The following is a 12500-nucleotide window of genomic DNA, read 5'->3' on the forward strand; positions in this document are numbered from 1 at the left end:
TCATTTATTAACTAGAATTGGTGGATTACAAGTGTGGTCTCAATGATTACAACCCACGCAGTTACAGTGGTATGAAAGATCTTCACTTGTATAAACAAATTTCAGACTTCAATAGTAGAAGCAAATAGTTCAGTTATGTCAGACAGAAACAAATTCATTATTTACGAAACTATACAATCTTTGATAACTACTGTTAATTTTTGCAATGATTGAAGCAGTTCTTTGGTAAATTTTCGCTAAACTATACGCAATCTTCTTCCCTCGTTTATTGCGCAATATAATCTTAATTAAAAATGGTAAATTGTTTTCATTATCATTTACACAAAAGCAATTTTTTTTTCATTAAAATCATCTGAATTCTAAAAAATTGAAATTTTAACAATATAAAGTTATTACAAATAAAACAACACAAATAAGTGAGCAAAAACAAAATTAAAAAATGCGCAGTAGAGAAATATTCTTTTAATTTAATAATCTTTTTAAGCAAATTTCAAAAGCTCTGTATCGAAATCAAATATATAATTTCAATAAACATTTTAATTAGAAATTTACTTCATTAGGATAAGAAAATATATCTTAATTAGATTTAAATCACAAGTTTAAGAGAGATTTGAAATATTAAATTCCACAAGCCATCAGGAAACATGCTAGAAATACCAGCAGAATCTTCTCAAGCTATGCTGTCTTAAAAATCGATACGTCAACACCCTCATCATCCGCATGTTTTTTATTTATTTATTCATGCGCCCTTTTCAAGCCTAGCCAGGCTCGTGGGCCCGGTTTCCCGGTTTCTGTGGCCTATGTGTTCCCCCCAGCTGGATGGGACGCCATTCCATCGCAGTGTTACTCAAGAAACAGGAAGAGAGTTTGAGAGAAAGTTGGGCGGAATGAGTACAACAAGGGTCGCCACCATTCCCTGCCAGAGCTTCGTAGAGCTTTAAGTGTTTTCGCTCAATAAACACACACAACGCCTGGTCTGGAAAACGAAACTGCGATCCTCCGACCACGAGTCCGCTGCCCTAACCACTGGGCCATTGCGCCTCCACCAAACGCATGTTGCCAAAGTATAAATCTAAACATGGTATTCTATTCTCTGTCCGCTCCTCAAGCATTCGAAGTTTTCGTCTCAAACCTCGTTCCCACACATCACCTCTTCTTCAAAGGTAAATTTCAAATCCCATTACTCTCTAACACACAAATTTCCCAACTCTTATCTATAAACCTCAATTAATTTTACACAAATCAATTTTAAATGGTGGTGTTTGCGCTTGCATATTCTCTAGGTTCTCTGCCCACCTCTGTCTCCTGTGTCTTAACAATGACAACTTCCATTTATGTGGTTCCATGTCTCCCTAAGTCATTCTCCCAAATACATCTGCTTTCTTTACCACCCCCCAAGCTTCTTGATACCAGTGACATTTTGATCATATCTCCTCTTGTAATGGATGCATGCAACTCACATCTCTGCACTGCGAAATCATTGTTCTTGTTGAACACATACCGAGACTTCCACTGTAGGCGTCTATGTTTTAGCCAGTCCATCAGTGACAAACACTACTTTTTCCCGTCTTCTAAGTGTAAATCCCCGATCTTTCTCTACTGTTTTCACAGCTATCCTACTTTCAGAATTTACTTTTCGCGATGTAAAATATCAACACATTCGGCACTTCCAAAGATTTTAATGTATATATATACATGTATGCATACATACTTCCCAGCGTCTACACCATCATCCACACACCTGCACATGCACACACTCACATGTCAAGGTCACCAGCCCCCTTCGACACGCACATACACGCTCTCACATACAGACGCAAGCGCACCTTCGTTTTGGGATCACCACTATTTTATTATCTTCCCTTCTTCCTAGCTGTCCTGTGTGACCCCGTCATGAGAGATTGCAGCCCACTAAACCTTCTATTTTCTCTCCCTGTTTATTTCTGTGTTTCTTTCTGTCTCAGAGCGTAGGCTCGAAACATAAAAGACTTTCTCACTTCCTGAGCGTTAAACTAATACATCTATTTGTTGTTTATACACCCGTCTTCGTCTTTTATTCTTTTGTAAATTCTCACTGTATACATATGTATGTATATAAGGGTAGCTCATTCGCAATTTTGCAACCGAAAAACGGTAATATATACGACGGTAAAATAGCTAAAGGCATTAGTCAGGGCCAGTATTACTGGAAATAAGAGTCAAAACAACTCATAGCCAATAGAAAGTATTTATCTTAATGACTAACAGGAGAGGCAAGCTACCTACAACAATCAGGCATAGTCGCATCACCAGTGATTTCGCATTTTATTAATGTTATCAGTGGCTTTCTTTGTCTCTGGTTTCAAAATAGTTCCTCACTTACTAGGCTACTATTTTCATGTCCGCAACAAAATCATAAAAGATGTTTATACCCTACAAAATTTTATTTGTAACACCCTTATACCCACGCTAAAACTGTTATTCCCAAAAATGAATTGAATAATTTTAATGAAATATACGGTTCATGAGATGAATTTGTTCACTGTCGCATTAGCTGACTCACAGCCTACGGAACCAAATTAAATAGACTTTTTTTTAATTTTTAAGCGATAAGCGTTGTCCAGATATAAAGCTCCCTCTATGTGTATTAGTCCTCAAGAAAAATTTGCTCAGGATGAAGCAGGAGATCATTGACTGATGACAAATTTATAGACGAGGGTCACAGGTTATTGGAGGAAAATATTTTTTAAAAATTTGCATATTGATTTAAGAGACATTCTGATCTTGTTTAATAAATAATACCAGCAACAATCTAGTGCAACTGAATAATATGGTGGTAATAATTCTTAAAGAATTAACACTTGTGCTTTACCATCTAGAAGTTCGCTTCAAGAAGTACATTCTAAAGCAAATACGTTTGAAGCAGGAATAGTGAAATTTATTCAGATGTTGTGAACCCATGGTGATATATATATTTAACACAACGATAAAAGTAATAGTAATGATATTGATATATCTGTGCAGCATAGGAGTGAGAGGTCAAACGTTAAAGTTCCAGTAAAGTGGACGTGAAAGGCCAATCTAGGTAAGGTCAAAAAGGGCAATAATTTACTGCAGGCATTTAAAATTGTAAATATAGGCGCAGGAGTGGATGTGTGGTAAGCACGTGGTTCCGGGTTCAGTTCCCTGTGTGGAACCTTCGGCCGGTTTCTTTTACTATAGCCTCGTACCGACCAAAGCTTTGTGAAAGGATTTGGCAGATGGAAACTGAAAGAAGCCCGTCGTGTGTGCATATATATATATGTGACCTCGTGTGTACCATTGGCGATTTTCTTTCCTCTGTCTTCCCTTCTCTGGATCTTTCCTTCTCCTATGTTTCCGACGAAGAGCTCCGCTCGAAACGTTAATCCCTCCTTCTTTCCTTCTTTCCTGAGCGTCCAATAATACTATACTTGTTCCACATCCTCGCGTTGTTGTGTTTTTTTGTTTTCTTGTTTGGATTAACTTTATATATATATACATACATACATACATACATATACATTGACTGCGTGGTAAGTAGCTTGTTTTACCAACTACATGGTTCCGAGTTCAGTCCCACTGCGTAGCACCCTGGGCAAGTGTCTTCTACTATAGCCTCGGGCCGACCAAAGCCTTGTGAGTGGATTTGGTAGACGGAAACTGAAAGAAGCCCGTCGTATATATGTATATATATATATATATATATATATATGCGTGTGTGTGTTTGTCCCCCTAGCATTGCTTGACAACCGATGCTGGTGTGTTTATGTCCCCGTTACTTAGCGGTTCGACAAAAAAGACCGATAGAATAAGTACTGGGCTTACAAAAGAATAAGTCCCGGGGTCGAGTTGCTCGATTAAAGGCGGTGCTCCAGTATAGCCGCAGTCAAATGACTGAAACAAGTAAAAGAGTAAAGAGTATATATATATATGGGGGTGAGTGTGTGTGTGTATGATGTGTGTGTGTATGATTGTGTGTGTATGATTGTGTGTGTGTGTTTGACCCCCTCCCCACCATCGTTTGACCACCGATGCTGGTGTGTTTATGTACCCGTAACTTAGTGGTTCAGCATAATAACGGATAGTACCAGGCTTACAAAGAATGAGTCATGGGGTCTTACACACACCCATGCATACATACAGTGTGGTTGTGTGGTAAGATGCTTGCTTCCCAACCACATGGTTCCGGGTTCGGCTCCATTTAGTGGCCTCTTGAGAATGTGAGTCTCTCCATAGCCTCGTACCAACTAATGCCTTGAAAACGGATTTGGTAGATGATAACTGAAAGAAGCCCGTCGTATATATATCTCTTATTATAAAAGGCAGATTTTATCTGCCTCCCTTTGGGAGTTATACAAATCTACAATATAGGATTTCTTTAATTACAATTTACCTTGCATTTTTAAGAGTACAATGCATCGCGTCATGCCAGGTCCAGTTTTTAAAATTTAAACTCCAGTTAAGCAAAATTTACAGAAAACTCACATTCTGGTGTGTGTGTCAAATGCTTTTCTTAGTCTGGTTTACACCACACGCAAACGCACACACACAGTGGGCAAGGAATAAAATGAAAGTAATTCACTTACTGTAGTGAGTGATTCTTTCACTCTGCCTCCCACTTCCTCTTTACACACATAGAAAAACTTTTATTTTTTTACATAAGTAATGAGAGCGAAAGAGACTAAGAGAAAGCGATTGTATGACGAGGGAAGTTCCTTGAAGTTACCGTGCATGGGACTCATTGATGTACCTGTGTGTGTGTGTGTGTTTGATGGAGTGTGGGAGACAGACAGTATGTTGTGTAAGTGAAGTGCTTCTGTTAGTGTGTGTGAAGAGACAGAGAGAGTAATGTGTGAAAGAGAGAGATAACTGAAATTTTTTACTCGGTTTATGTGTATATGTATGTATGCATGTATGTGTGTGTGTGTGTGTATGTATGTGTGTGTGTATGTATGTATCTATATATAAAAGAAAGGTTGTGTGTCTGTCTACTCCGATTTAGATTCCTAACTACTCCTACATTTTGCGATGCAGTTTAACCAAAACCGGGTATCTTATAGTCGTGATTCATATCGAGCCCTTCTGGGTATTAGCGCGCGTCTACGATGAGTCTATGATTTTACAAATAATTTGCCATCATTTTTTTCATTTTAATGCATATTTTTTAAAAATAAACGGAAGTAACTCTCAAACTTCACACCAATATGCGTGCTCATATGCGACGTAAATCACATCAGCAGCATTTCCTCACACCCTCCTTGCACTTGGCGAAGGCAAAATACCAGGGGATGAAAATGGTAATATTGCCATCGATTCCATTTGTACCATTGTTAAGACGCCTTCTGATCTCAGAGATGCAGTGTCCCAGATTTACAAGCTAATTATCAGAATATGGATTGGATTGGCAAAAAGGCTATACTGGCCCCGAGGAATAAAACTGTTCACCATATTAATGATGAAATGCTAAAACTCATTCCTGGGAAGTCGATGTATATCAGTCTATCGATACAACTCCTGACCCAGAGGACGTCATCAACTATCCAATAGAGGTACTCAATTCCTTTGAGCACCCGGACTACCACCACACTTTCTCAAACTTAAAGTTAGTGCCCCTATAATGCTCATCAGAAATTTGGTTCCCCAAAACAATGCAATGGCACACGTTTGGCGTTAAGTCCTTATCTCCCACCGTAAGCTTATTTCAATATTTGCCTGAATAATCATCATAATTCAGTGCAATCATTAACAGTACTTTCAAGCAATTCAGCCCCGAGCAACGCCGGGCAATTCTGCTAGTATATATATATATATATATATATATATATATATATATATATATATACAAAATGGGACAAGAACGCAAAACATCCGGACAACTAAGTGATACAAAAAGGGACAACAAATATCCAGATGGACGATACAAAAAAAAAAGATCAAAGAGAACGAAGATAACTATGGACAATTGCTTCAAAACCATCCGACTGTATATCCGGATTACAAATTTACATTTATACCAAAACTAATCGGATAAGCTTGGATTTTCAGAAAAAAGATATCACCCAACTGACCTGCAGATTGTAAATACAATCTATAAGCGAAACAGAAAAATATGCAAGACTATTCTCAGGTTTCAAAACTGGCGTGGTCTTCGTTATCTATAATCCAATGATGAAGCTTTGTATCTTTATTAAAAATCAGCTCATTCTTTAGAGGAAGTATGGCAATGATTAAAAAAGAGGAGAAACATACACACATCCATCCATACATATATATATATATATATATATATATATATATATATATAATATATATATATTCTTCATTCAAGAATTATTATTATCGTTTTTTTGTATTATTTTTCTATTTATATTCGTGTAACATAGTCTGTTTCTCCGTCCATGTTTCGTATATATTCGATGCTTTTTACCAAGGAATCTAATGCTCTTAGCTTAGTTTTTCCTTCGGGCTGGCCAGATGGGAGCAATGACAAGATTAATCAGCCGAAATTGCGGGGATGATCCGGTTCTTGACTGAAGATAAAAGGCTTCGAATGACCCTTCCGTCTTTTTTGTATCGTCTATCTGGATGTTTTGTGTTCTTGTCCCATTTTGTATTTTATTTTATATATATAGCGGCGTACGTACACTTTGTTCTCTTTCTCTCTCTCTCTCTCTCTCTCTCTCTCTCTATATATATATATAATATATATATATATATATATATATATATATTCGTACACATTTGGCCTTATTTGTAAGCTGTATCAATAATAATAAATCTGCAAACACCTAAAACGTTATTTGTTTTCGTTGTTGCCAAATAAATTATCCTGCTCAAGAACAGCTTTTCACATCATTAACAAACGTGGTAGACAGCGTCTAATAGCAAAAGATATAATGATTCTAATGTCTGAGATTATTATATAACTTTTTGCGGTTTTAGTTAGACGTAAGTTCATAGGAAGGCAAGACCCGGAGCAAAATTCTGATCTTATTAAAATGATTAATGCGATTTAATAGTTTACTCTCTTAGCTTCTAGTGAAACAGTGAGAAAAGCGAAGCTACTCTGCCGAGACGTATATTCAGCATTTCTCTGTCTCTGCCTCAGTAGACACCTATAGAAAGATAGATAGATAGATAGATAGATAGATAGAGAGAGAGAGAGAGAGAGAAATAGATAGATAGATAAATAGAAGATAGATAGACAGAAAGATAGGTAAGAAGGTAGCTAGATAGATAGATAGATAGATAGATAGATAGATAGATAGATAGATAGATAAATAGATAGATAGATAGATAGATGTAGATGTGTAAGTATGTATGTGTGCATTAGTACGGCGTGGTTGCGCGCGAATACTTATATATATATATATATATATATATATGTATATATATATATATATATATATATATATACACGCACATAATATATATATACAAATATATAACATATAGGTAAATATTGTTATATATACATATTTATATACATGTATGTATCTATAAATATATATACATACATATATGGGCAAACGTCTATATGTATATGTATATGTGAATACATATGTATATATATATATTATATACTCATACATGCACACACATATATACATATACACATATACATTAATTTACAAATATATATATATATGCATGCTCAAACGTACATATTGTATATATACATATATATATTATACATATATATATATATATATATATGTGTGTGTGTGTGTGTATATGTTTGTAGACATATATGTGCATATATATGTATGCGTGTATATGTGTGTGAATATACATATATATATATACCTGTATGTATACACACACGCACAAACTGAGATAATGATTTACAATAGAGCAGCTGGTAGCTAATGACAGAATGTCTCTGTCGGTTTAAATTAAAATTCTTATTGTTTTGAGGTCTATTCAGCTGTGTGTAGATTCCTGTTTTCGTTCGGTTTGAAATTCGTCCTTGATCCAATGAGTTGCATCCCGAATTCTTGCTTTAGTAATTTTAGGGCTCTTGCGCTGTTTAAAATGTAACTGTATCTCGTGTTAAAGGCGGCGAGCTGACAGAAACGTTAGCACACCGGGCGAAATGCGTAGCCGTATTTTGTCTGCCGTTACGTTCTGAGTTCAAATTCCGCCGAGGTCGACTTTGCCTTTCATCCTTTCGGGGTCGATAAATTAATTACCAGTTACGCACTGGGGTCTATATAATTGACTTAATCCGTCTATCTGTCCTTGTTTGTCCTCTCTGTTTTTAGCCCCTTGTGTGCAATAAAGAAATATGTATCTCGTGTTACAGCTTCTTATGTCCTTTCATTATTTATTCAGATTTTTATAGTATTACATTTAAAATTATTCGGATCTTTGTAGCTATCGCCACTGTCTACAATTTTGTTCAAATAGTTTTCAAATTTGGATTATTACTCTTTTATTCCTTACTCTTTTACTTGTTTCAGTTATTTGACTGCGGCCATGCTGGAGCAAATCGACCCCAGGACTTATTCTATCGATTTCTTATGCCGAACCGCTAAGTTACGGGGACGTAAACACACCAGCATTAATTGTCAAGCGATGTTGCGAAGAGAAACTCAGACACACAAACACACATATATATATACATATACATATATACGACGGAATTCGTTCAGTTTCCGTCTACCAAATCCACTCGCAAGGCTTTGTTCGGCCCGAGGTTATAGTAGAAGACACTTGCCCAAGGTGCCATGCAGTGGCACTGAACCCGGAACCATGTGGTTAGTAAGCAAGCTACTTATCACACAGCCACTCCTGTATACTAATTATATGAATGAAATCAATTTTTCCTATAAATTCGTAATTAAAATGTTGTTAGCCTTTCTAAAGGCTAACTTTCTAAAGGACACGAGGTTGGGTGTCGGCAGTTGCATAATATTCTATAAGGTGCTAAAGTGGAGTTTGTGGGGTTATAATTATTTGGGGTTAACCTGATGTTAAGACTATTATTCATCGGAGTTTTAGGATTAGTATTTTGGTGAAGGAGTCGCCCGAGATATGTCACTTATACTAGCTCTCGTGTCTCTCATTGCCTATTTAGGCGGTGCGTGTAGCTGTACCGCTAGGTCAGTTAAGGGTACACACTTCTACGTCAATAAACTATTTTTTGTTCCTGAAAGTTGTTATTTTTTTATACCTACCATGGACTGCTCGAAGCTTACTAACTTCCTACAACCAGATCCTTCGATCTTACAACTGCACACACACATACACACTCTACCCCTCTCTCTCTCTTTCTCTCTCTCTCACTCTCTGTCTATCCTTCTCTCCGAAGAATAAGAAGAATATTTTATAGAAGATACCGTACAAGTTTTCTAGTACATGTAAAATTTTGTAACACTTATTAGCAAACGAAATACGTAATTATTCATAATCCTCTGTTTTGATATTCTTACACTGCAGAAAATATTTTCCAGTATTTTTAACTCTTATACTTACCTCGCACAAATATAACACCTACATACGTAATTGGATTACTGGAAAAAGCAAATGACCTTCAAGATTACACAGAATCGACTTTAACCTTGTCTATGTAACATATATTATTTTTGTTATTATCATTATTATTATCATTATTATTATTATTATTATTATTATTATTATTATTATTATTATTATTATTATTATTATTATATGTTTGACTTTTGCTTTTCATTTGCACAAGCTGGCTCCAAGTCTCACCCAGAGACCTCAAGAGACAACAAATTGGAAGTTCGTGTTGGTGTTAAGCCTAGGGTGCCATATATTTGGTGTTGTACTAGTGAATGCCTAAAAAACCATACGAAAATTGTTTGTTTGTTTTAAAACTTGAGATTACATAGAATTATTATTATTATTATTATTATTATTATTATTATTATTATTATTATTATTATTATTATTATTATTGAGTGAGAGAGCAGTTCATGCCATCAAAGTGACACTGGGGTAAATATACGAAGCCCAATACCCATCATGACTACCCGTCCGATAAAGGTACACCAGGCACATGCATCACAACCATATGTGCGCGACATGGTTAACCATATGTGCGTATTATTATTATTATATTATTATTATTATTATTATTATTATTATTATTATTATTATTATTATTATTATTCTATGTTTGACTTTTGCTTTATGTCTGTATAAGTTGGCTCCAAGTCTCACCCAGAGACCTCAAGAGACAACAGGTTGGAAGTTCACGTTGTTGTTATGCCTAGTGTGCCATATATTTGGGGGGTTTTTTTGGTGTTGTACTAGTGAATGTCTGATAAATAAATTTTAAAAAAAGAAAATAAAAGTGTTTTAAACCTTGGGATTACATAGAGAGTATTTTGCGTAGGATATGAGCAGTTCCCATGAGCACTATCTTTTGAATTTCTGCCATTTTGGGGTTTCCTGGTATCTGAGTTAGGTAGCAATCAGCCCCTTTCGCTATCATTCCCAGGGCACCTATGACAACAGGTATTGTTTTAGTCTTCAGGTTCCACAGTTTGCTGATTTCTATTTCAAGATCTTTATATTTGCTCAGTTTTTCGTAGGTCTTGACAGATACGTTTATATCGGTTGGGACAGTCATATCAATGAGGAGGCATGTTCTTTGTCTGAAGTCTTTCAATATGATGTCTGGCCTGTTTGCATCTATCTTTCTGTCAGTTTGAATGGTGAAGTTCCAGAGGAGTGAGATGTGGTCATTTTCAAGCACTGGAGGTGGATTGTGTTCCCACCAGTTTTTTTCAAGGGGCAAATCCAGGTTTTTGCAAATTACCCAGTGAATATATGGTGCAGCTCTATCATGCCTGTTGAGGTACTCTGTAGGCGCTAGAAGACTGCATTTGGAGACAACATGATCAATGGTTTCATTTTGTTGTCGACATACACGACATGTTGGGCTACTGCCGTTCTTTAATATGTTGGCCTGGTAGTTTCTTGTTGGTAGGCATTGATCTTGAGCTGCTATGATAAACCCTTCCGTTTCAGATTTTAAGCCAGAGGCCATTAGCCAGTGATGAGTCAGGGCTTTGTCAATATCTGCATTATTCGCTCTCTTTGGGTATTTGCCATAGAGAGGTTTTCTTGCCATTTATTTTTCAGAATATCTAAGGCCGCAGTTTTGGCACGGGTTTTCATGCGCCTAGCTTTTTCTGTGCTTGTTTCTTGTATGTCTATCTCTAATTCCGAAATTTTTTGTATTCGGAATTCACTTAGATATTCCTTTGCCTGTTTTGTTACTGAGTATGATGCTTTCTTGTTTTCATGTTTTGAGACAAGTTTTAACATCCAAGGATGCTTTCTTGTTTTCATGTTTTGATGCTGTCTTGTTTTCATGTTTTGATGCATTCTTGTTTTCATGTTTTTTATTATTATTATTATTATTATTATTATTATTATTATTATTATTATTATTATTACTATTATTATTATTATTATTATTATTACTATTATTATTATTATTATTATTATTATTATCATTATTTTTAATATGATTATTAATAGTAGTATTATATATATATATATATATATATATAATAATATTAGGGAATAAATCCAAACTTACAGGGAAAATGAGCTTTAGGATTAAATCCAAATTTATAGTATAAATATATTATATTATATTATATTAAATTAGAGATAAAACCACTATTAGGCAAATCAAACAGTGTAAAACATAAGCCAATACATAAAATTAATTTAAAATATAAAAATTAATAATTAAAAATTATTTAAATAATTTAAACTTATAAATTTTATATGTATATATACAAATATATATATATGTATATATGTATATTTTTTATATTTATATATTATTTTATTTATTAATTAATTGATTAATTAATTAATTAATTTATTTATTTATCTTTATTTTTATTATTATTTTGGGGGGTGGGGGGAATAAGCTTTATAAAAAAAATTGGGTTTAAATTGGAAATGAGAAGAAATAGTTCAAATGTATCAGAGACAGAAAATGATTTTAAACACACCGCAGTTCATCCAAAGGCTTCAAAACATTCCCGATCACGATCCCAGAAAATAATGATGGCCATCACTAAAGTACTCCAAGTGTCGGTGTGGACTGTTAGAAATGTGGTACACGAGAACATTCCAGATGGTGTCTTCAAAAATATATGAAAATTGTTTGACCCGTACAAAGAAGTTGCTTAAAAACCTTGAAGCCCCACACAGACATATATATATATGATGAAAGCACATTATTATTATTATTATTATTATTATTATTATTATTATTATTATTATTATTATTATTAATATTATTATTATTTTAATATGACTATTAATAGTATTATATATATATATATTATATATATATATATATATAATATATATATATATATAATATATATATATATATATATATATATATAAGATGAAAGCACAAAATTAAAAAGTATAGAAGATGTGGGACCAGTTTTAACGAATGTTGTATTAGCTTAATTATTAAAACAAAGAAAACC

The sequence above is a fragment of the Octopus sinensis genome, linkage group LG4, assembly GCF_006345805.1.
Source record: "Octopus sinensis linkage group LG4, ASM634580v1, whole genome shotgun sequence".
NCBI classification, from domain to species: Eukaryota; Metazoa; Mollusca; class Cephalopoda; order Octopoda; family Octopodidae; genus Octopus; species Octopus sinensis.